This window comes from Natrix helvetica (genome assembly GCF_964273705.1).
Source record: "Natrix helvetica genome assembly, chromosome: W".
NCBI lineage: Eukaryota > Metazoa > Chordata > Lepidosauria > Squamata > Natricidae > Natrix > Natrix helvetica.
The window spans coordinates 25517308-25545093 of record NC_138555.1 but is presented as its reverse complement, the minus strand read 5'-3'; positions in this window follow the sequence as shown (position 1 = coordinate 25545093).

The window sequence follows — 27786 nt, the reverse complement described above, 5'->3', positions numbered from 1 at the left end:
TGGGGCATTCACAACTTCTGGAGGCAAGCTGTTCCACTGATTAATTGTTCTAACTGTCAGGAAGTTTCTCCTCAGTTCTAAGTTGCTTCTCTCCTTGATTAGTTTCCACCCATTGCTTCTTGTTCTGTCCACAGGTGCCTTGGAGAATAGCTTGACTCCCTCTTCTTTGTGGCAACCCCTGAGATATTGGAACACTGCTATCATGTCTCCCCTAGTCCTTCTTTCTCTCAAGCTAGACATACCTAGTTCCTGCAACCGTTCTTCATATGTTTTAGTCTCCAGTCCCCTAATCATCTTTGTTGCTCTTCTCTGCACTCTTTCTAGAGTCTCCACATCTTTTTTACATCGTGGCGACCAGAACTAAATGCAGTATTCCAAGTGTGGCCTTACCAAGGCATTATAAAGTGGTATTAACACTTCACGTGACCTTGATTCTATCCCTCTGTTGATGCAGCCTAGAACTGTGTTGGCTTTTTTGGCAGCTGCTGCACACTGCTGGCTCATATTTAAATGGTTGTCCACTAGAACTCCAAGATCCCTCTCACAGATACTACTATTGAGCACGGTACCACCTATACTGTACCTGTGCATTCCGTTTTTGTTGCGTAAATGTAGAACCTTACTCTTTTCACCATTGAATTTCATTTTATTAGATAGTGCCCAATGTTCAAGTTTGTCAAGATCCTTCTGTATCTTAAGCCTATCTTCTGGAGTGTTGGCTATTCCTGCCAGCTTGGTGTCATCTGCAAATTTGATGAGTTCCCCATTTATTCCCTCATCCAAATCATTGATGAAGATGTTGAAGAGTACTGGGCCTAAAACAGAGCCTTGGGGTACTCCACTGCATACTTCCCTCCATGTAGATGCAGTTCCATTGAGGACTACACGTTGAGTGCGGTTGGTCAGCCAGTTACGAATCCATCTGGTGGTGATGCTGTCTAACCCACATTCTTCTACTTTATCTAGTAGTAGGTTATGGTCTACCTTATCAAAAGCCTTATTGTCTACCTTATCAAAAGCCTTATTGTTTCACTTCTTCCTCTTTTATATTCTCTTGTTCATACAACTTAGTGTAGTAGTCTTGTATAATTTTCTTCTTTTCCATATTTTCATAGTGCAATTGTCCTTGTTCATCTCTTAATTGTTGCATTTTCTTGGTCTCTCTTTCTTTTCTCAGTTTATATGCCAACCATCTGCCTGGTTTATTTGCATTTTCAAAGTAGTTCTGTTTAGTGCCTCTGATTTTTCGAGCCAATTCCTCCTTTTCCAGGGTGTCCATTTTGTGTTTTATTGTATCCATTTTTATTTTAATCTCTTTCTTTTGTGGAAATTTCTGTAATTCTTTTTCCAGTGTACTATAGTCTTTTTCTAGGTCCTTAGACACTTGTCTTTTCTTTAAATTTCTCTTTCTTGCATAGTCTATTATCAAATCTCTAGAAAAGGCCTTCATTGTATCCCAGAGATTCTGCAAGGACGTATCTTCTTTTTTATTTTCTTTAAAAAAGAAAGTCAATTCTTTTTCCATTTTCTTTACAAATTCTTTCTCTTTCAATATCATATTATTTAGTGTCCATCTAGGTCTTGTTCTTTGTTGTCTCCATCCTATTGTCATTGGGTTGTGGTCCACCCAAGTATTGGGTTCAATTTCCACTTCTTGTGCACTGCTAGATAAGTCCATTGAAGCCCAGATCATATCGATTCTAGAGAATGATAAATGTCTGTTTGAGTAGAAGGTGTATCGTTTTTTAGTAGGATTTCTTTTTCTCCAAACATCTTTTAAGTTTATTTCAACCATCATCCTAAAGAAGGACTTCGGGAGTGTTTTTCTATTTAATTTTGTTGTTTTATGGGTTTTATAGTCCATGTTCTGATTTATAATGCCATTAAAATCTCCCATCATACAAATATCAGCATAGTCTAAGTCAGAAATTTTCTTATGGATTTTTTAAAATAAAATTCATCTTGTTTTTCATTAGGTGTGTAGATTGCAATTAAAAGTATTTTCCTATCATTGTCCATTATTTCCACCATTAAAATTCTTCCATCTTCATCTGTGTAAATTTGCTTCATGGGAATTTTATCTTTAATATAAAATGTCACTCCTCTTTTCTTACAGTCCACTAACGAGGTAAAATTTTTTCCAAGTTTTGGTTGTACTAATAAGTGGCCATTTCTTTGCTGGATATGTACTTCTTGTAAACAGATTATGTCTAATTTTAACTTTTCTAATTTATGAAATATTTTCTTTCTTTTATTTGCCGAATTAAGTCCATTTATATTAATTGAAAGTAATTTTATTCCTTCCATCCTTATGTTTTATATATAGGATTTATAGCTCTAGTTAATCTTGGTTCCTGTTGGGCTCTAATCTCTACACCCCAACAGCACCTTCTTCAATATCAATTCCACCTACAGCACCCTCCATCTTCTCAGTTTCAATTATAGGTGTATCTGACAATTGCACCAGTAGTTCTTCATTTCCAGGCTTCCCTGCCTTTCCTCTCAAATGTTCTGCATAGAAAGCTTCTGCTTTCTCAATTGTATCAATTCTGTATCTCTGCCTTTTCCATAAGAATATTAGACCTTCCGGAATCAGCCATCTATAGTTAACTCCTGTTTTAAGTAAAACTGTAGTCAAGAATTGGTATTTTCTTCACTTCTCTCTCACCCTTCTTGGTATTTGCTTTAGAATTACAATCTCCTTGCCTTTATATTCCAGTTTTCTATCTCTTATTTTTTGCAAGATTTGTAGTTTTAGTGCTTTTTTGGTAAATCTTACATGAACTTCCCTTGGGAGGGAGTTTCTCATTGCATATCTTGCATTTACTCGAAATGTCTCATTTATGCCATCCAACATCTTCTCTTCAGGTATCTCTAATATTTCTATGAGGATTTCAGATATTATTTGTGGCAAGTTTTCTCCCTTTTCTTCTACTATATTTTGAAATCTTAGGAAGTATTCAGAACGCTCCATCTTCCATCCGATTATTGCATTGTTTTCTGTTTCGACTTCACTCAGTCTAGAGTCAAATTCTTCATCCCTCTTTTCTCTTTGCTCCTCTCTTTCAGCATTTTTTTTGCATATTATCTTCTTGTTTTTTGACCCACTGTTGTATATCTTCTATTTTTCCCTCTGTTTTATCTGTTTTTTTCTATGTTACCAATTTGCTGGTCTGTTGTCTCCATCTTCATTTCCACATTGTCCAACTTCTTTATAAGTGTAGCAAATTTTTCATCAGAGCTTGTTTGAAGTTTCTGTATTGATTGCATAATTGAATCTAATGATATAGTCTTCTCTTTTTCCTGCTGGATCATAGATTGTACTGATCTTTCTCCTCCTGTCAGTGAAGAGGCAGGGGTTGTTGTTGTGGAGCCCACTGGTGTTGGCTTTCTACTCATCTTGCTAGTTTATTCTCTCTTCTTCTTCTTCTTCTTCTTCTTCTTCTTCTTCTTCTTCTTCTTCTTCTTCTTCTTCTTCTTCTTCTTCTTCTTCGTTTTGTAGTTCAATCCAATAGCAATAAACTCTAGGGGAAGAAAAAGGATAAAGGAGAAATAAAGGAAGAAGAAAGGAGAAGAAAAAGTATGTAGTAATTAGATAGAAATAGTAGGCAGAGAGGTCAAGATTAAAATAGAAAGAATATAGAGAGTATGATGAAGAATACAGATAAGAAGTAAAAGAAAGAAAAAGCAATCTATAAAAAATAAGGGTGGGTGAAGGGAAAGTGAGGAGAGGAAAGAGGTTGTATCTCTAATATTTCAAAAAGGAGGAAAAAAAGGGGGGAAAAGCTGAAGACAAAAAAAAGAAAAAATTATTCAGCGCTTCCAGGCTTCAGGGCTTCAAAAAAAAAGAAGAAGTTTGGAGTGTAATAAACAGCACACGCACCAGCAGGGGAAAAAGAAACCATCATATCCCCGGCAGAATAGTATAAACACTCTCAGCCAAGAACATAAAGGAGAAAGTTCAATATTGTTGTTGTTATTTTTCCCCCCACTTCTTGATGTAGTTTCCAAAGTCACTCCAATTTTCTCTTATAAGTTTTCATTCATCTTCCAAGATAGGTTTCCAGACCTTAAAGCTCCACAAGAAACAGCCTGCAGTAAACAACTGTAATTCTTGTCTCTTATCAGGTCTTAACCTTGAATAGGAGGTTTTTTTTCTCAAAATAGTTCCAGCAGTAAGAATTGGTGACAATGTTTCAAAGTCCACTAGATGGCAGTGTTAAAATGTATCCAGTCCCTAGCCCCATAAAGCGCTGATAGTAAAAGGGAAAGTTAACTAAGCAAAAAATCTTTAAGGCATTGGAAAGAATAGAATAGGAAAAAAAATAGCTCTAATCAAGTCACTTCTAAAAAAAAGGAAATTAAAAGTAAAGAGCAGGCTTCAACAACAATTGCAACAGCTGTAACAAGACTCCAATCTGGCTTCCGGTAAATAAAAGGGGAAAAAAAAACCCCAAATGGTTTCAATTAACTCTGTTCAAACCCGCCGCTAAGTCTCTCGTTATATTCTGTTTTCCTTAAGTCTCCAATTTTAGGGTGTCCTCTGTATAGTTTAAACAAAAGAAAAACTTTTCAAATACCGTGTTTCCCCAAAAATAAGACAGGGGCTTATTTTCTTTTGCCCCACGAAATATGGCCTTGGGCTTATTATAGGGGAGGGCTTATTATTCCTGGGGCAGGTGAGAAGCAAGGCGCGCCTTTTACCTTTCCAGCTCCGTCGCGTTCCTCGAGGAAGGGAACCAGGCAGGCTGCCTTTGCTGTTGGGATGGGCGGTGTTTTTTTGCACGAGAAGGAACAGGCAGGAGGGGGTGATCACATTGCTGGCCTGCCGCTGTTTTTGCGGCGAGCCCTCTTTTTGCCCCGGAAGCTGTACCGGTAGGTGGTACAGTGTTAATGGCAGGGACGGGGGGCGGGCTTATTTTCAGGGGAGGGCGTATTATGGCGCATGCTCTGAAAAGCCCGATTGGGCTTATTAGCAGGGCATGGCTTATTTTCGGGGAAACACAGTAGTCTCACCAAAAAACGGCATGCTTCTTTCTCTCCTGCTCTTGCTTTGCGGAGCTGTCAGAAGCTTCGGCAGCCTGTGGGCTGGCTCTTGATCGCCGGCAAAAAGGGGTTTCCCCTGGGTTTCCAGAGACTTTGCGGGTGTCTCTGGATCCCCCGGATATTTCCCCTTACCTCCCACCATCTCTTCGGGAAAGCTTGGGTCCAATTGGACTGTCCAAATGATTGGAATTCAGCGGCTAATCCGGAGTAACCAGAAAAGCCGTGGTAATGCTGCAACACGTAGCTCCTCCCTCTGTTGTGCTATGTTGTTTACGGATCCTTGTTAACTCCTGTTTATTCCAGAAGGAAACAGAAAATATGTTGCATGTGTTCTTTTTACATTTTCTCTTCTCATTATTATAATATATTTAGTATGACCTACTCTTGCTTTTCCTTGAATAAAGTGTCAGTAAGTGGGAACGAAGGAGGTAGTGGGATACATTGTGGAAAACAAGCATGGTTTAAGAATGTAATTTATGGATTTTGTGGAAAGTATTAATTTATCTGATCACTTCAAATACTTTTGTATAGCTGATATATATTTGCTCCAATTGCCACCTGAAAAAGTCCTTAGGAAATTGTCAAATTTATGAAGATCATAATGAAAAAAAAAGTTAAGAGAAAACAAACATCTGCACTTTATCAATACGGAAAGTCCCTCCTGGCAAATGTATTAACTGGTTATTTTAGGGGTATTGTTTTTAACTTATTGTGTGTGTTTTAGGGGTTCAAAATCCTATATTTATATATATTGCTTTGTACAGTTCTTTTAATTCCATTTTTAACCTCCTCCATTCCAACTGTACATATTCAATTTTTATTGTATTTTGATATATTTGGCATGGACTGTACACCGCCCCGAGTCCCTTTTTGGGAGAGGGGGATAAAATTATAAAAAAAGATAAAATTATAAAGGCACTAGAACAGCTTGCCTGTTATAATGCCCTACTTTCTAACCATTTGTAGGGAATGATTTGTGACATAGTAAAATAACTTGGTGAGGAGGATATTGAAATGTTGAGTAACTTTGGGTCATCTCTGAGATGTAGGTAGATATTTCCCCACTTGTAACACCATAACCAGGCAATAGAAATAATGACAAATACCTGTTTTTTAGTAGCTGGACCTGACCTTCTATAACTGAATTATTTACTGAACACAAATAACCTCTAAGTGAGATGATTGTGAGCAAAATCAATAGATAGATAGATGACAGATAGATGGATAGATAGATAGATAAACAGACAGATAGATAGATAGATATTATATATATGTGGTTAATTCACAATGAGTACAGGCGTGAAACACAAACACTCACACACACAATCAAATAATATTCTATGTTTATACATTTTCAATGTATTGTATTTATTATTTTTTGCTTCTATTCTTTTTTTCAAACGATTGTTGTATTATTTGTTTATTCCTTATCTACAACTAAAATAAATAAAAGCAAACTAGCAATGTCCAGTATAAATTCTCCCTCCCCTCCCTCTTTTTATCTCTATCATGTATTATAGCTTCATTCCTTTCTAAGAAGTGTCTCATTCAACAACAGTGTTGGTGAAAAGATCACTTTTAACAAAAATGGAGAATTCATTGGTGGATTTGATATTATCAACTGGATCACATTTCCAAACCATTCCTTTATTAGGGTCAAAGTCGGAAGAATAGATCCCACAGCTCCACCTGACAAATACTTCAGTATCTCTGTGGGTTCCATCACGTGGCCATTAGGATTTCCTGAGGTTAGATGCATGAATCTTGTCTGCCTTCATTTACATAGCAAAAAATGTCCCTCTATTGATGGAAAATTCATAGCACCATCTCTTGGTTAAGCCCTATAAAAATCCCACTGGGAAAATGTAAAAAAAAAAAAAGACTTTTACATTTGAAATATTTGGTATACAATTATTTATCACAGTTTTCCTCATGATCTCTCATATGGATAATGCCTCAACATGGAGCTGCCCTTGAAGAGAGATCAGAAACGTTAATTAGTGCAGAATGCAACAAAACATCTAGTCCAGTGATGGTTAATGTTTTCATTGTTGCGTGCCGAAAGTGCCTGTGCATGCACACATGATACAATGTGTGCATGAACCTCTGCATGTTCCACCCCTAAGCATGCACATGTGACTTCCTTGTATGACACCTTCCCCCATGGGCATCTACACATGTATTTTGCATGCATCCTGCTCCCCTGCACATGGATGACCCAAAAAGGTGCATGCACATACACGGTGGACCTGAGCTGGGGTAACGGCTTGTGTGCCTGCAGAAAGGGCACTGTGTGCCACCTGTGGCCTGCATGCCATAGGTTGGCCATCACGGATCTAATCATTGACTACTAGGTTATTTGGCATATGTAACATGACTATTCTGTGTTCTATTCTATTCTATTATCACTTGGTTGCCAGTGTGCTGCCATGTGCAATTAAAGGTGCTGGTGTCAGCTTTAAAATCCTTCATGGATTAGAACAAGGTTACCTGAGAGATCATCTCTCTCCAGGTATTGCAATCCAATCCAGCCAGGAATATGCTTCAGGCTCCATCAGCCAAAGAATGCTTAAAGCCTATAAAATGTCCCCTTTCTCCTGTAGTACCCCTCAACTGGAATTTCTTGCTCTGGAGGTCAAGATGGCACCAATCATGCTGCCCTTTTCTAGGACCATAAAACTCTCATTTTTAACTGTACTTGGAACTCGTATCATGTGAAGGGAAACTCTACTTAGTTGTATGAGTGATATAATTGTAATTTTTCTTGGTTGCTTTGCATTTATATACCTATATGAAATATATTATTATTTTTATTTCTTGATAGGCACCACCTTGTTCTTTATGTAACGATCCTTGTCTGGCAGGATACAGCAAGGTCAAGAAAGAAGAGAAGTCATTTTGCTGCTACGATTGTCTTCCATGTCCAGAGGGGAAAATATCAAATGAGAAGGGTAGGGAGATTCAAGATATAATGGGGATAAGGTTATACTACCTATTATTGTTGTAATAATTGCCACCTCAAATGGCCTTGATAAAAGGCTCAAATTTATGAAGATCGAAGTGGAGAATGAATTAAGGGTTCAGTATGTCACTGTGTATAAGCCATAATATGCAACTCTGTTTTGTTCTTTTTCAGACATGGCTGATTGCTCTCTGTGCCCAGACGATCATTATCCAAACCCTGAAAGAAATATATGCCTTCCAAAGCAGATTAGCTTTTTATCCTATGAAGAACCTGTGGGGATCAGTCTTATTGCCCTTTCTCTCTTTTTTTGTTTTAAGACCATTTTGGTGCTTAACATTATAATTAAACATAGAGATAGTCCCATTGTCAAAGCCAACAACCAGAATCTCACCTATATGCTCCTTGTTTCTCTCTTACTTTCCTTCCTTTGTGTGTTTCTATTTATTGGGCGACCAAACAAAATTCTGTGTCTTCTTCGTCAACCAGCTTTTGGTCTCATCTTCTCTGTGGCAGTATCTTGTGTATTGTCCAAGACCTTTGTAGTGGTTCTAGCATTTATGGCCACCAAACCTGGCTCCAAACTGAGGAAATGGGTGGGTGGAAGAATGGTTACTTTTATTCTTTTTTCCTGCTCCCTTATTCAAACCACTATTTGCATAGTATGGTGGACAATTTTTCCACCATACCCAGATGTTGATATGAAGTCAATGTCTGAAGAAGTCATCCTGGAGTGCAATGAGGAATCAATCATGTTCTACTGAATTTTGGGATTTATGGGCCTTCTGGCTATGATCAGCTTTTCTGCTGCTTTTCTAGCGAGGAAGTTACCTGACAGTTTCAATGAAGCCAAATTCATCACCTTCAGCATGTTGGTCTTTTGCAGTGTTTGGCTTTGCTTTGTTCCAACTTATTTAAGCACAAGGGGAAAATATATGTTGGCTGTGGAGATCTTCTCCATGATCTCCTCCAGTGCTGGATTATTGGTGTGTATCTTTTTTCCCAAGTGTTTTATCATTGTAATTAGACCTGAACTGAACAATAAGCATCGGTTAATGAAAAGAAAATAATAAATCACCTTTCTTTACATATGTGGCTGATAATGTTTCCAAGTATACATTTAAGTGAGAGATTATACAGCATGTGAAATTACATAGCAGAATGGGACATGTAGCCTCAGCCAATTTGTTACAGTCAACTCATTGTGGGGCAACTCACCATGGCCAACTCACCCTCAGGGGCTGGATAAGATTTTGTTCAGCGGAGATAAGAAATTGTTGTCAAAGATCTATCAATTTTTGACCTGTCAACGTGTTAAAGAAGAGGCCCTTTAAAAGAATGGGAGTGATTTTGGCCATGAGATTGAAATGGGTAAATGGTGGGATCTATGGAGTAAGACTATTAAACTCCCGATATCTACAGTGTTTAAAGAAAATATATATAAGATGGCTTATAGATGGCACTTTCCCCCACAGTGGGGATAAACCAGGAAACATTTTAGCCAAAATGTTTCCTGAGTTATCCCCACTGTTCTGGAAATGTGGAAGAAGAGATGGCACATTCCACCATGTTTGGTGGTCCTATATTGGGGCCACGAAATACTGGAGAAAGATTCAAAACTGGCCAAGTGAGGTTACCGGGGCAAGTATGGAATGGACACCCGAGACTTTTTTACTAAGCATAAAATCAGAAAACATGAATAAATCTATATGGCATTTGAGCCTACACATAATTGTGGTTGCAAGAATAACCTATGCGCAATTTTGGAAATCTACTATCATATCATCGGAAGATGTCATAATTAAAAAGATTTATGAATATGCAGAAATGGACAGAATGATGGGTTTGATGAGAGTCAAAGAAGAAACGGAACATTCTCTTATCTGGAACTTATGGTATATGTGGGCGACAAAGTGAACAACAGGGACTTAAAACTGGAGAAGTTAAATAGTAGCTATTAACAATGGGAACTAAAAGTGAACGTGGGTATGGTAATAGATCCCTGAACTTTGTAACAAGAAGATGCTGGTTAGAAACTAAACAATAAAGAAGAAAAGAATGTTGGGCTGTGAACGACTGTCACCGGGGGGGGGGGGGGGTGTTGTATGTGTAAAGCTGTATTTGTATGTCTTATTAAAAAGAACATGTATAACCAAATAATTAGAATCACCCTTTACTTCTGTGGTGTGTTTCCTACATACTTTGCTTAACCAAAGAGCAAAATTAATTTACATTTATTTGGCTATAATTTCTTTCTTTCTTTTTCTTGATCAATGCCTATCACAATTTTCTAAATATATAATATTATAAGCTGGAGGAATTACTAAAGAATCACTTCACTTGAACAGATAAGCTGGAAAAATGACTTTCTATATTACAGTTAAATTGGAAGTTATCTCTGTTAATATAAGCTGTCAGGCCTGGGGAGTGAAAGAGTAGTTTTAATTAACAATTATAAATAATCACCCTTAGGCTGCTCCGAGCTTGGCATCTTGATTGCAAATGTTTCATCACCATTTGAGGAGACTACATCAGTGCGTTTTGAATTCAAAATTGAAAGGGCACTAACAATGTCTCCTCTAATGGTGATGAAATGTTTGGAACCAAATTGCCAAGCTCAGAGATCAAACTAACAGTTTATCAATCAAATCTGGCTATTAATATTCAAACACATTTCAAAAAACATCCTGTCTTTTACTCTTGTAATTCTTAGTTCTATTGTTAAATCTATGTTAGCTTTATTAGAATAGAATCAATCTTAGAATAGAATAAAAGAGTTTGAAGGGACCGTGGAGGTCTTCTAATCCAACACCTGATCAGGTAGGAAATTCAAAACCATTTCTGACAAATAGTTTTCCAATCTCTTCTTTAAAATTTCCAGTATTGGATCATTTACAATTTCTGGAGGCAAGTTATTCCACTGATTAATTGTTCTTAATGCCAAGAAATTTCTCCTTAGTTCTAAGTTGCTTCTCTCCTTCATTAGTTTCCACCCATTGCTTTCTGCCTTGCCCTCAGGTGCTTTGGAGAATAGCTTTGCTCCTTCTTCTTTGTGGCAGTCCCTGAGATATTGTGACACTGCTATCATGTCACCCCTGGTTCTCTTTTTCATTAAGCTAGACAAACCCAGTTCCTTAAACCGTTCTTCATACTGTATGTTTTAGAGTCCTCTAATCAATTTTGTTGTTCTTCTCAGTACTCTTTCTAGAGTCTCAACAAACGATTTACATTGCAGTGACCAAAACTGGATGCAGTATTCCAAGTGTGGCTTTATCAAGGCATTATAAAGTGGTATTAACACTTCACCTGATTTTGATTCTATCTCTCTGTTAATTCTACATAGAACTATGTTGGCTTTTTTGGCAGCTGCAGCACACTGCTGCCTCACATTTGAGTGATTGTCCACTAAGAGAACAAGGTCCCCATTCACTATTGAGAAAGATGCCACATACGGTGAACTGTATCTGTGCATTTTGTTTTCCTTGCCTAAATGCAGAACCTTACTTTTTTCACCTTTGAATTTCATTTTTTTAGATAGCGTCCAATATTCAAGTCTGTCAAGATTCTTCTGTCTCTTAAGCCTATCTTTGAGTGTGTTGGCTATTCCTGCTACCTTGGTGTCATTTGCAAATTTGATGAGTTACCCATCTATCCCCTTGTCCAAATCATTGATGCAGTTGTTGAAGAGTAGTGGGCCTAAAACAAAGCCCTGGGGTACCCCACTACATACCCCCCCATGTAGATGCAGTTCCATTGAGGACTACACGTTGAGAGCAGTTGTTCAGCCAGTTAAGAATCCATATCTACTCTTATCTACTTCTATTTTTATCTACTTATATTTCTGTTTCCATATTTCTACACAAATATACGTATATATAATGATTTCATTTATTTTGTCCATCACTTCCTCTCTCAGAAGGTGCTCCTCTTTTTTTTTTTGAGTTTTGATGTAAAAAACCTCTATAAGGTGCTTGTTTCCCTATCAATATGAAATTAGTCTATTTGTATCTTCAAATTCTATGTGATTCCAAGGCAAATTAATAACCTGACCATGACAGCATTGTTAATTTTTTCCAGGACATTCAAACTAGAAATCCTTAGAACTCTGTGACTATAAACAGTGGTAGATATTACTGTCTATCACTGCCTGAAAAACAGGTGATGAGGCCATGTCAGGCTGTTCTACTTGGGCACCTTCAAGAATCATGTTGCAGACAGGGACATTTGTATACCAAAAGAAGACTTTTATGGATAAGGGTAGCATTGATGGTATCACTGTTGACAGTAATGCCTCCAGTGGCATGTCAGGATCCTAATGTTCAATGCAACCATGATGAACCTGGTCCTATCCATCACACATATCATCAACTTGGAGAAGTTAGCATTGGTAGCATCATTTCTGTGTTCTTGTCCTTTTCTGATCCCACTGATTTCAGTCGACATCCTTCTGAGGAGATTCAAGACGGACTTATGTATGTTCCCAATTGATTGATTTTTCCAGCTCTGAGTCCAATTGTTTAATTATATGATGTTCAAGATTTTTTCTTCTGAGCTATAATAACAAAACCCCAAAATGCCATTTTCTCAAACATAGGATACTTGGATTTATTTTCAATGTACATTTTAATCGAAAGCAGATTATAAATCCATTATGACAAACTGTATCTAATTCATTCTAGGTCGAGAATATAATTTTCTGCGCATGATGCATACAGCTAAAACTGAGGGAACTGCATTATCTATGATTAATATTTAAATTGATATAATTGTAGGAAAATTGAGTTTCTTTCAGCGAGATATAGGTCTGGAAGTTTGGACATGCCATCACCTTATATCTAATTCAGTCCACATAGAGAATATAGATTTGTGTATATGATGTACATACAATTAAAATCTGAAGGAACTTTATTTATTAGCTACGATTAATATTTAAATTGCTATACTGGTAGGAAAATTGAGTTTTTTTCTTTAAGGTATAAGTCTGGAAGATTGGACATGCCATCATCTGAAGCAGACTCTTTTCAATGTGTTGTGTAATTCTTGTTACAGAATATTTTATCAAAACTACCAGCACATTCTGGCTTTAGTGTTTGCCATCAAGGAGATCAATGAAAATCCTCAGATCCTGCCCAATGTCACGCTGGGCTTTCACATCTACAATAGCAATTTTAGTCCAGGTTCGACTTACCTTGCTTCCATGGGGCTTCCCTTCACCCAGGGCAGATTCATTCCTAACTACAAATGTGGGGTCTCTAAAAATCTGGCTGCTGTCCTTGTGGGCCCTGACATCTGTTTCCATGGGGCAACTATTCTGAGCATCAACAAAGTTCCTCAGGTAAGAGTGAAGACTGACTAGGATATATCATCCTTGCAGACAGCTGGTCATTTGCATTCTTTTAGTGAGGTGTTAAGGCCAACTGGAGAATTATCTGTGGCCATAAGGGTAACCTGAGTGGTGAAATGGTTATCTACTTTTTGGGAAACAAAGTTGTCTGCCAGGTTAATAATAATAATAATAATAATAATAATAATAATAATAATAATAATAATAATAATAATAATAAGCTTTTATTTCTAGACCGCGCCCTTTCCTAAGCAGGACTCGGGGCGGTGTACAGTCATTATTAAAAACCATATACATATCAAAATAGAATACATATACATAAAAGGTTTCCTAGGAATATTCCAGTTGATATCAGGATAGTTAATATTCAATTCTGTTTTGTTCGTTTTCAGACATGGCTGATTGCTCTCTGTGCCCAGATGATCATTATACAAACACTGAAAGAAATATATGCCTTCCAAAGCAGATTAGCTTTTTATCCTATGAAGAACCCGTGGGGATAAGTCTTACAGCCCTTTCCCTTTGTTTTTGTTTTAAGACTATTTTGGTGCTTAACATTATCATTAAACATAGAGATACTCCCATTGTCAAAGCCAACAACTGGAATCTCACCTATACACTCCTTGTTTCTCTCCTACTTTCATTCCTTTGTGTGTTTCTATTTATTGGGAGATCAAACAAAATTCTGTGTCTCCTTCGTCAACCAGCTTTTGGTCTCATCTTCTCTTTGGCAGTATCTTGTGTATTGTCCAAGACCTTTGTAGTGGTTCTAACATTTAGGGCCACCAAACCTGGCTCCAAAATGAGGAAATGGGTGGGTGGAAGAATGGTTACTTTTATTCTTTTTTCCTGCTCCCTTGTTCAAACCACTATTTGCATAGTATGGTGGACAATTGAACTGAATGATAAGCATCAGTTAATGAAAAGAAAATCATAAATCATCTGTATGTACATATGTGGCTGATAATGTTTTCAAGTATACATTCAAGCCAGAGAGTATACAGCATGTGCAATTACATAGCGGAATGGGACATGTAGTCTTGGCCAATTTGTTACAATCAACTCATTGTGGGACAACTCACCATGGCAAACTCACCAAAGGACAGTTCACCAGGGGCCAAATCAACTATTCAATTTAAATATTAAAATAATTTTAAAATGTTTTAATTTTTATCATTCATATTTCAATTTGTTCCTCCTTTCTTTAATGATCCTATTCCACTCTTTATTCAATATTAGTGTCGTTCTTGTTTTGCTTGGAATTTTCCTATCATCCATTGGCTGCAGCAAGTTGGCTGGGGAAGTTGATTGTTGTAAATTGGCCACAGCAAGTTACCTGTGACAAGTGGTCCAAGATTCATTACATAGTACTTCTATGTTTCAGTGTCTACCTTATGAAGAAGCTCCCTTTGTATGATTTAGATGGTTCTGACCCTTTTATCTCCTTCAAGGATATGAAGAACAGAGTTTTCTCCCAGATGTTAATTTGTTACATATATTTATTGCAGGGTACCTTGGAATTTTTTTTGTTTCCATTGGATTAAAGTCTAAGAAAATGGTTTATGTTCTGTTGCTTGTGTTTGCATTATATTCCATTCCAATAAGACATGATCACATTCACCAAAAGTTCTGGTAATTTTAACCCATTCTACCATTATCTTTTTCTCTGTTAGTAAGAATTAGCAATAGCAATAGCTCTTAGAAACTTATACCACTTTACAGTGATTTATAGCCCTTTCTAAGGGGTTTACAGAGTCAACATATTGTCCCCAACAATTTTCAGCCATCATTTTACCCACCTTGGAAGGATGGAAGGCTCAGTCACCTTAGCCTGGTGAGATTTAAACTGCCAATTTTCAGGTAGCCAGCAGCCAGCAGTCAGGAGAAGTACCCTGCAGTACAGCACTCTAACAATTGTGCCACTGTGGCTCATTAGGTCCATTAAGGCAAGCCCTCTATTCCTTCCTCTACCTTTTGGATGATAAAGTTGTCAGTTAGTCAGTCCAGAATGTATTGATCTCTCACTTGATGTTTCCAAGTTGATGTCAAGTAATTAAAGTCACCTGAATGTTGGAGATGCAGCTACAAACAAGGAACCTTCTACCATATGTGGTAGACCTGTACCAAAGCCAGAAAGTATTGGCCTATAATAAAGAAATGGAACAAATAGAACTGAAGGATAGAGACGAATCGGAGTATTATAAAGTGTGGGGTAGAGGGCATAAATGGTTGGACAATGGACACAAAAATACTGTGTAAGAATTAAGTATTTTCTACAACAAATATGAGAACATTGTGTATATTTTTAAATATAATTATATTCTAAGTGACTATATAATGTAGATTACATGAGGGAATTTAGAAATAGAGCTTATGTAAATATGAATTATATTAATTATACTGATATGGAAATGCTGTAATGAGTAGAAATTTGTGTCTTGTTTTTAATGTTTAAATAAGTTCAATAAAAAATATTTTTAAAAAAATAAAAATAATCTTCCTTAGGCTGTTGGTTTGAGCTCTGAGCCTAGCAATTTGCAAATGTTTCATCTCCATTCAAGGAGACTACATCAGTTGGTTTTGAATTGAAAATTGAAAATGCACTAACGATGTCTCCTCTAATGGTGATGACATGGTTGCAACCAAATTGCCAAGCTCAGAGATCAAACTAATAGTTTATCAATCAAACCTGGCTATTAATATTCAAATAAACATCATGTCTTCTACCCTTGTAATTCTTAGTTCTATTCTTAAATCTGTGTCAGTTTTATTAGAATAAAAACAATCTTAGAATAGAATAAAAGAGTTGGAAGGAACCTAGGAGGTCTTTTAATTCAACCCCCTGCTTAGGCAGGAAACCCTATGCCACTTCAGACAAATGGTTATTCAATCTTAAAAACCTCCAGTGTTGGAGAACTCACAACTTCTGGAGGCAAGTTGCTTCTCTGCTTAATTAGTTTCAACCCATTGCTTCTTGTTCTACACTCAGGTGCCTCTTCTTTGTAGAAGACCCTGAGATATCGGAACACTGCTATCAGGTCTTTCCTAGTCCTTCTTTTCATTACATATTTGTTGCTCTTTTCTGCGCTCTTTCTACAGTCGCAACATATTTTTTACATCCTGGTGACCAAAACTGGATCAGTATTCCAAGTGTAGCCTTATCAAGCTTTATAAAGTAATATTAATACACTATGTGATCTTGATTCTATCTCTCTGTTTATGCAGCCTAGAATTGTGTTTGCTTTTTTGGCAGCTACTGATCACAGCTGGCTCATATTTACGTGATTGTCCACTAGGAGACCAAGATCCCCCTCACAGTCACCACTATTGAGCAAGGTACTACATACAGTGTACTTGTGCATTTTTGGTGGGGAGGGTTTGCCTAAATGTAAAACCATACTTCTTTCACCATTGAATTTCATTTTTTTAGATAGTATCCAATGTTCAAGTGTGTCAAGATCCTTCTGGATCTCAAGTCTATCTTCTGCAGTGTTGGCTATTCCTCCTAGCTTGCCGTCATCTGCAAATTTGTTGAGTTCCCCATCTATCCCCTTGCCCAATGTTTGATGAAGATGTTAAAGAATACTGGGGCTTAAACAGAGCCTTGGGGTACCTCACTGCATTCTTCTCTCCATGTAGGTGCAGTTTCATTGAGGACCACATGTTGAAAGTGGTTGGTCAACTAGTTATGAAAGCAACTGGTGGATTATCATCTACTCTTATCTAATTTTATTATCTACTTCTATTTCTGTTTCCATATTTCTACACTAAGATTTATAGTGATTTCATTTATTTTTTCCATCACTTCATCTCTCAAAGGGCTTTCATTTTTTTTTTGAGTTGTGAATGTAAGAAATGTCTATACAGATACTTGTCTCTCTATCATTATGAAATTAACTTGTTTGTATTTCACAAATCCTATGGGACTCCAAGGCAAAACTATAACCCAACCATGAAAGCATTGTTAATGTTTTCCATGAACTTCAAAGTAGAAGCTGTTAGAACTCTTTGAGTATAAACAGTGGTAGATATTACTGTCTATCTCTCCCTGAAAAATAGCTGATGAGTCCATGTCAGACTGTTCTACTTGGGCACCTTCAAGAATCATGTTGCAGACAGGGACATTTGTATACCAAAAGAAGACTTCTATGGATAATAGTAGCATTGATGGTATCACTGTTGACAGTAATGCCTCAAGTGGCATGCCAGGATCCTAATGTTCAATGTGAACATAATGAGCCTGCAACTATACATTATACATATCATCAGCTTGGAGAAGTTAGCATTGGTAGCATCATTTCTGTGATCTCGCAATGTTCTGATACACCTGATTTCAGTCGACATCCTTCTCAGGAGGTTCAAGACGGATTTATGTAGGTTCCTAATTGATTAATATTTCCAGCTCTGATTCCAATTGTTGAATTATATGATGCCCAATTTTTTTCACTCTCAACTATAATAACAAAATCCAGAGACACCCATTTTTGAAAAATATGATACCTTGATGTATTTTCAATGTAGGACAAAAGTCTATTATGACACCTTATATCTAATTCAGTCCACATAGAGAATATAGATTTGTGTATATGATGTACATACAATTAAAATCTGAAGGAACTTTATTTATTAGCTACGATTAATATTTAAATTGCTATTACAGGTAGGAAAATTGAGTTTTTTTCTTTAAGGTATAAGTCTGGAAGATTGGACATGCCATCATCTGAAGCAGACTCTTTTCAATGTGTTATGTAATTCTTGTTACAGAATATATTATCAAAGCTACCAGCACATTCTGGCTTTAGTGTTTGCCATCAAGGAGATCAATGAAAATCCTCAGATCCTGCCCAATGTCACGCTGGGCTTTCACATCTACAATAGCAATTTTAGTCCAGGTTGGACTTACCTCGCTTCCATGGGGCTTCCCTTCACCCAGGGCAGATTCATTCCTAACTACAAATGTGGGGTCTCCAAAAATCTGGCTGCTGTCCTTGTGGGCCCTGACATGTGTCTCCATGGGGCAACTATTCTGAGCATCTACAAAGTTCCTCAGGTAAGAGTGAAGACTGACTAGATTATATACTCTTTGCAGACAGCTGGTCATTTGCATTATTTCAGTGAGGTGTTAAGGCCATCTAGAGATTTATCTGTGGCCATCAGGGTCACCTGAGTGGTTCAAATGGGTATCTACTTTTTGGGAAACAAAGTTGTCTGCTATGTTTGTTAGGAAACTGTTGGATCTTCCACTTGGTGCAGAGTTTGTTTCCCATTGATGTCAGGGTAGTTAAAATCCCCCATTACTATTGTTGTATGCTTCCTACGTACCTTAGTTAGGTGACTAGCAAGAAGCTCATCTACTTCCTCTGCTTGGTTGGGTATATAATATAGACATGTGGTAATGTCATTTCCATCCCCCCTTGATTATTAACCCAAATGCATTCAATATAGTTTTCATCATTGTTGTGCTTTATTTCTGTAGAGATCTAGTTATTTCTTATATACAGTGCAACTCCACCTCAACTTTTATTTGGGCCATTTCTTTTAAATTATATAAATCTTTCTAGCTGTATGTCCCATTCGTGGGTTTCAACCCATCAAGTTTCTGGAATGGCAACAATATCATATCTGCCTTCATTTACTTGAATTTCTAATTCACCCTGTTTTTTCCTCATACTCTGTGCATTGGTTATAGACAGTTGAGTCCATTTTGATTGGCCCTGTGTTCACTGTCTACATAACCTGTGTTATGCCTGACTGCCCCATTTTCTTGCCACTTCTATGATTCATGCACATGGTATGGCACTCACTATTAAATGCTTGGTTTTGCTTGGCAGCAGGACTGAAAATCTCACCTGCAAAAACATTATGTTACATAAACTGATATCCCTATGAATTTTAGATTGTTGGAGACAGAAATGTTCAGTATCAATTAATTCTCTGTCTGCGCTGTTCAGTTTAAATGTTTATCCAGAAAATCGGTGAATTTAATGCCAAGTAACTCAGTCTCTTTCTTGGATGGATGCAAACCATCTCTTTTGTACAGCTTTTCATTGGACCAGCTGCAGACATCATGACTAACAAAACCAAAGCCTTCCCTTTTACACCACTCCTTTAGCCAAACATTAAACTCTGCTACATGCTGCTCCTTCCCTTTTTGTTCCTTATATACTGGTTAAACCTCTGAAAAGCAAAATGTCTTCAAAGAAACACCAGGAAGTCCAGTTGCCTTTTGAAAAAGCAACTTTGGGAAAACCATGACCTGGATGTTTAAGGATCTCCATAAACATTTGGAAATAAATGCAAATATTTGGAGCATGTTGTAGTATATAAGCTCAAGGACACCCTACGATTCAATTGTATGTACACATTTTCAGAGGCTCACAACAATCTTTGTTTTTTTTACTTTCTTTAGCTGACCTATGGGTCTGCACCAGGGATAGATAAAGAGACTCAAGCAGTTTTCCTCCAACAAATGTTTCCAAATGAATCCCACCAGCATACTGCTCTTCTCCAGCTATTGTTGCATTTTGGGTGGATCTGGATAGGAGTTCTTGCTGTGAATGATGACAATGGAGAGAAATTTGTCCAGGAGGTTCTTCCCATGTTTTCTCAGCATGGCATCTGCTTTGATTTCATACAAGACTTTCCTTATGTAGCTTTTTACATTGATTATATCCAAGTAATAGATGATGGAGTCCAAATATACCAAGTTCTAATGAAGAGCACAGCCAATGTCATAGTCTTATATGGTGAAAGTAGGTCCATAACTTTTCTGAGAACATTTTTGCAATTGGCAGAAGTGGAGGATATACCAAAGAAGACAAAAATCTGGGTGACAACAGCTCAGACAGATTACACTTCGGTATCCTTTCATAAATCATGGAATATCCATTTCTTGCAAGGGGCTTTATCCTTTGCAGTTCACACAAAGGAAATTGAAGATTTTCCAAAGTTTCTTGAAAGCATAAGTCCAATCAACAACCAGCATGATTATTTTAGAAAAGATTTCTGGGAACAGGCATTCAACTGTTTCTTCACCAGTCCTGAAACAGAAAACAAATGTACTGGGCAGGAGAGACTTGAGACCCTTCCCACATCTGTCTTTGAAATATGCATGAGTGGCCAGAGCTATAATATTTACAATGCAGTCCATGCTGTGGCACATGCTTTGCAATCTCTGTATTTATTAAAGTCCAGGCAAAGCATATTAGTGAAAGAAAGAAGGCAGCAGTTTCCGAATCAAGTGTTATGGCAGGTAAGATCTAAAGCAGAGAACTGCACCATATTTTAGGACAATGATATGATTCTAAAAGCGAAATAGAATACTGACCAGTGACGTGTGGTGAGGTTTATGGCTAGTGAGGCACTGACAGAGTGGTGGGTTTCAAACATTTTTAGAGTTGTGGACTTCAACTCCCAATCAAGTGTTATGGCAGGTAAGATCTAACACAGAGAAATGCACCATATGTGTAGTATCAACATCTGTTCATAAATCTTAATCTATATAAGTAAATCTCTCTCTCTCTCTCTCTCTCTCTCTCTCTCTCTCTCTCTGTGTGTGTGTGTGTGTGTGTGTCTGTGTCTGTGTGTGTGTGTGTGTGTGTGTGTGTCTGCATATATGTTACAGTATACCTCTGGAACACGTCGAGCAATTTCAACCAAACCTGGTAGACAGATGACTTACTCTCTGAAAATAAATACTGTAGGTGTAAGACACCCCTAACACCCTCAATGGGTGTGCCTGTGTGTCTGTCTGTGTCTCTGTTTGTGTGTGTTCCAGCATTACTCAGGAGCGCCAGGGCCACTGAAATTAAAAGAAATGAAATATATCTATAGCAGTGATGGCGAACCTTTTTTGGCTCACGTGCCACAAGTGGGGGGAGCGCAGTGGGGTCGATTGCGGGCGTGCCACACCCATAATGCAATGCACGACCCCCCCCCAGTGCGCATGCATGCACAACACACGACCCCCCCATTTTTACATGCTTTTTTCTCCCTCCCCAGGCTCCAGGGGCTTTATAGGAGCCTGGGGAGATCGAAAGGAGCCTCCCCCGACCCCCCGGAGGCCCTCCGGAGGCTTCAGGGACCATCCGGAGGCTTCACTGAAGCCTTCAGAGCTCGGAGGGTGGTTTTAAGCTCTCCAAAGGCATCAGGGAAGCCTCAGACGGTCCCTGAAGCCTTCGGAGCGCTTAAAACCACCCTCCGAGCAAACCAGAAGTGACTTCCAGGTTGCTCGGAGGGTCGTTTTAAGCGCTCCGAAGGCATCAGGGAAGCCTCGGACAGTCCCTGAAGCCTTCGGAACGCTTAAAACCACCCTCCGAGCAAACCGGAAGTGACTTCTGGGTTGCTCGGAGGGTCATTTTAAGCGCTCCGAAGGCGTCAAGGAAGCCTCGGATGGTCCCTGAAGCCTTAGGAGCACTTAAAACCACCCTCCGAGCAAACTCCGGGTTGCTCGGAGGGTGGTTTTAAGCGCTCCGAAGGCATCAGGGAAGCCTCCGGACGGTCCCTGAAGCCTTAGGAACGCTTAAAACGACCCTCCGAGCAACCCGGAAGTCACTTCCGGTTTGCTCAGAGGGTGGTTTTAAGCATTCCTTCACTCCGGGGGGGAGGCTCTATTTGCCCTCCCCAGGCTCCTATAAAGTCTCTGGAGTCTGGGGAAGGCGAAAAATAGCTTTTAAAAAGGTGAACTCAGCTGGCCAGCGCGCGCATGCACGCTGGCCAGCTGACAGGGCAGCGTCTCGCGTGCCCTGACAAATGGCTCTGCGTGCCACTTGTGGCACACGTACCATAGGTTCGCCATCACTTATCTATATTGTCAAATTACAGTACTTTTCCAATGATAGTGTGCATTAGTGTGATAGTGTTTGGATGCAGCCTGTTGTGCCTTAAAATGGCATCTTGTGTACATCACAGTGGAGTTGCCATGGTAATGTCTCCACAGTACTTCACAAGGGGGCTCCAACCTAATACAGAATTAGGATAAATAAATACATGGGCAACACCGGGTTATCAGCTAGTAAATAATATTTTTACAACCTTGATATGATTCTAAAAGTGAAATAGGCTACTGACTTACTGAACTGGAATATTTCTATGCTCATATTAAAATTATAACAGGCATTCTACAAAACTCCTTCAACAACCTTTTTGAATAATCTTCAGTCCATCAAACTAACTGTCATAAAGATGAGTCTATAAGTAGATGGAAGGAGATCATCCTCTCTCTCTCCATTATGTGCTGGATCAGAGGATTGGTAACCTTTTGTTCTAGAAGATTTGATTGGAATGTTTGCAGTGAATCATACAGACCTTTTTGTATGCCAACTTTTCAAGGCATTTCCTGATGAAGATGTGCTTCATGAATCACATCATAGACTTTCTATTAAGGCTCACTTTCATTCCTGTACTGCTCATTATTTCTTTACGCTAGGCTTATGCTTCACTCGGAAGTCAATTTTTTTGAAAATTTACTCTGCTTTTATGTCACTAAAATCTATTCTGCTATGTTGTTTACGGATCCTTGTTAACTCCTGTTTATTCCAGAAGGAAACAGAAAATATGTTGCATGTGTTCTTTTTACATTTTCTCTTCTCATTATTATAATATATTTAGTATTACTAAAGCATAATGCTCTACTTTCTAACCATTTATAGGGAATGTTCTCTGACATAGTAAAATAACTTGGTTAAGAGGAAATTGAAATTTTGGGTCACTTTGGGTCACCTCTGAGATGTAGGTAGATATTTCCCCACTTGTAACACCAAAAAAGGCAATAGAAAGAATTACAAATACCTGTTTCTTACTACCAGGACCTGACCTTCTATAACTGAATTAAGACTGAATACAAATAACCTGTAAGTGAGATGATTATGAGCAAAATCAATAGATACATAGATGATAGATAGATAGATAGATAGATAGATAGATAGATAGATAGATAGACAGACAGACAGACAGACAGACAGACAGACAGACAGACAGATGATAGATATTATGTATATGTGATTATTTCACAATGAGTATAGGCATGAAACACACACAGACACAAATAATATTCTACGTTTATACATTTTCTTTTTCTAAAATTTTCAAAACAAACATAAAGAACCTTCTTTTTTACATTCTGTAGAAAGTGTATCAGTTGGTTACAAAAAGCTTTCGTGCATCTCTTCCACTGTCATCAAGTTTAGTTCATATTAACTCTAGTATTTTAACTCAAGTATTTTTGCATATTACCATCGTTGTACCTCCACTTTTATTTCACTATTATTATTTAAACGTCCTTCATCATAAAATATACCAAAATTTAGCACATAACCACATACTGGCATTTCATTTACTATTTCTAATATCCTCTATTAACATTGAATCCTTATGTCCTATTCTAGCTAAACATCCGTAATATTTATTAACAAAATTTTCTAATCCTACTTTCTAAATCACTGTTTACAATTTGCATCCAGTTTCATTATATTATACCCATACATATGTATGAATTATTATCATTATCCTTTCTTTTTTGACTATATCCTATATCATAACATTTTCCCTCTAATAATAAAAACTTAACTATGTCTAATTTAATTCTTTTTATTGTTATTATTATTATTAACCTTTATGTATAATCCAAAAGTATTTCTAGCCTTCCCTTCATGGTTATCATTCAATATTCATATCCAGTGAATATTCATAAGACTACACATTGCATACATTATTATCATTATACATTTTTTATTTAACTATAACTATCATGACTAAATTTCACTAAGTTTAGCTAGTTTTGAATTATACAATTCCATCTATCAATAACAAAACACTCTCATATCTTCTGCCATTTGTGGAACTAGTCTTCTAAACATCTTCTTAATCAGATCTGTGTGGACTTCTCTTAGCAACTACTTGCTTGTAAAATCTCTCATGTACTCCTGATGCCCTCTTTCTGTTTCATTGTTCAGCTTGCCATTTATACATTTTCAATGTATTGCATATATTAATTTTTGTTTCTATTCTTGTTTCCAAATGATTGTTGTATTATTTATTTGGTCCTAATCTACAACTAAAATAAATAATAGCAAACTAGCAATATCCAGTATAAATCCTGCCTCCCCTCCCTCTTTTTATCTCTATCATGTATTATAGCTTCATTCCTTTCTACGAAGTGTCTCATTCAACAACAGTGTTGGTGAAAAGATCACTTTTGACAAAAATGGAGAATTCATTGGTGGATTTGATATTATCAACTGGATCACATTTCCAAACCATTCCTTCATTAGGGTCAAAGTCGGAAGAATAGATCCCACAGCTCCACCTGACAAATTCTTCAATATCTCTGTGGATTCCATCACGTGGCCATTAGGATTTCCTCAGGTTAGATGTATGAAACTTGGCTTCTCTGCCTTCATTTACACAGCAAAAAATGTCCCTCTACTGATGGAAAATTCATAGCACCATCTCTTGGTTAAGCCGTGTAAAAATCCCACTGGGAAAATGTAAAAAAAAAGAAGATTTTTACATTTGAAATATTTGGTATAGAATTATTTATCACAGTTTTCCTCATGACCTCTCATATGGATAATGCCTCAACATGGAGCTGCCCTTGAAAAGAGTTCAGAAAATTTAATTAATTCAGAATGCAACAGAGAATCCAGTCCAGTGATGGCTAATGTTTTCATTGTTGTGTGCCGAAAGCACCTGTGCATGCACACATGATGCAATGTGTGAATGAACTTCTGCATGTCCCACCCCTAAGCATGCACACATGACTTTGCTGTGTGACCTCTTCCCCCCTGGACATGTGCACATGTATTTCACTTGCGTTTTGCTCCCCCGCACATACATGGCAGAGACCCCAAAATCAGCTGCCCAGTGGGAGGTGCATGCAAATGCACAGTGGAGCTGAGCTGGGATAAAGGCTTGTGTGCCTGCAGAGAGGGCACTGTGGGCCACCTGTGGCCACCAATGATTAGATCCGTGATAGGTTGGCTATCACGGATCTAATCATTGACTACTAGGTTATTTGGCATAAGTAACATGGCTATTCTGTGTTCTATTCTATTCTATTCTCCCTTGGTTGCCAGTGTGCTGTCATGTGCAATTAAAGGTGCTGGTGTCAGCTTTAAAACTCTTCATGGATTAAAGCAAGGTTACCTGAGAGATCACCTCTCCCTAGGTATTGCAGTCCAATTCAGCCAGGAATATGCTTCAGTCTCCATCAGCCAAATAATGTTTAAAGCCTATAAAATGTCCCCTTTCTCCTGTAGTGCCCCTCAACTGGAATGTCTCTCTGTGGAGGTCAAGATAGCCCCAATCATGCTGGCCTTTTCTAGGACCCTAAAACTCTCATTTTATTCCCGTACTTGGAACTCGTATCATGTGAAGGGAAACTGTACTTAGTTGTATGAATGATATAATTGAAATATTTCTTGGTTGCTTTGCATTTATTTTCCTATATCAAAAATATTATTATTTTTATTTCTTGATAGGCACCACCTTGGTCTTTATGTAATCATCCTTGTCAGGCAGGATACAGCAAGGTCAAGAAAGAAGAGAAGTCATTTTGCTGCTATGATTGTCTTCCATGTCCAGAGGGGAAAATATCAAGGAAGAAGGGTAGGGAGATTCAAGATATAATAGGGATAGAGTTATAGTACCTATTATTGTTGTAACAATTGCCACCTCAAATGGCCCTGAAAAAAGGGTCAAATTTATGAAGATCGAAGTGGAGAATGAATTAAGGGTTCAGTATGTCACTGTGTATAAGCAATAATATACAACTCTGTTTTGTTCTTTTTCAGACATGGTTGATTGCTCTCTGTGCCCAGATGATCATTATCCAAACCCTGAAAGAAATATATGCCTTCCAAAGCAGATTAGCTTTTTATCCTATGAAGAACCCATGGGGATCAGTCTTATTGCCCTTTCCCTTTGTTTTTGTTTTAAGACCATTTTGGTGCTTAACATTATCATTAAACATAAAGATACTCCCATTGTCAAAGCCAACAACCGGAATCTCACCTATATGCTCCTTGTTTCTCTCCTACTTTCCTTCCTTTGTGTGTTTCTATTTATTGGGCGACCAAACAAAATTCTGTGTCTTCTTCGTCAACCAGCTTTTGGTCTCATCTTCTCTGTGGCTGTATCTTGTGTATTGTCTAAGACCTTTGTAGTGGTTCTAGCATTTATGGCCACCAAACCTGGCTCCAAACTGAGGAAATGGGTGGGTGGAAGAATGGTTACTTTTATTCTTTTTTCCTGCTCCCTTGTTCAAACCACTATTTGCATAGTATGGTGGACAATTTTTCCACCATACCCAGATGTTGATATGAAGTCAATGTCTGAAGAAGTCATTCTGGAGTGCAATGAGGAATCGATCATGTTCTACTGCGTTTTGGGATTTATGGGCCTCCTGGCTATGATCAGCTTTTCTGCTGCTTTTCTAGCGAGGAAGTTACCTGACAGTTTCAATGAAGCCAAATTCATCACCTTCAGCATGTTGGTCTTTTGCAGTGTTTGGCTTTGCTTTGTTCCAACTTATTTAAGCACAAGGGGAAAATATATGTTGGCTGTGGAGATCTTCTCCATGATCTCCTCCAGTGCTGGATTATTGGTGTGTATCTTTTTTCCCAAGTGTTTTATCATTGTAATTAAACCTGAACTGAATGATAAGCATCGGTTAATGAAGAGAAAATAATAAATCACCTTTCTGTACATATGTGGCTGATAATGTTTCCAAGTATACATTTAAGCCAGAGAGTATACAGCATGTGCAATTACATAGCGGAATGGGACATGTAGCCTCGGCCAATTTGTTACAGTCAACTCATTGTGGGGCAACTCACCATGGCCAACTCACCCTCAGGGGCTGGATAAGATTTTGTTCGGTGGAGATAAGAAATTGTTGTCAAAGATCTATCAATTTTTTGACCTGTCAAGGTGTTAAAGAAGAGGCCCTTTAATAGAATGGGAGTGATTTTGGCCATGAGATTGAAATGGATAAATGGTGGGATCTATGGAGTAAGACTATTAAACTCCCGATATCTACAGCGTTTAAAGAAAAAATATATAAGATGGCTTATAGATGGCATTTTCCCCCACAGTGGAGGTAACCCAGGGTTATCCCCAATATGCTGGCAATGTGGAAGAAGGGATGGCACATTCTACCACCTTTGGTGGTCCTGTATTGAGACCACGAAATACTGGAGAAAGATTCAAAATTGGCTAAGCAAGGTTACCGGGGCAAGTATGGAATGGAAACCTGAGACTTTTTTACTAAGCATCAAACCAGAAAATATGAGTAAATCTATATGGCATTTGAGCCTACATATAATCGTGGCCGCAAGAATAACCCATGCACAATTTTGGAAATCTACTATCATACCATCGGAAGATGTCATAATTAAAAAGATTTCTGAATGTGCAGAAATGGACAGAATGACGG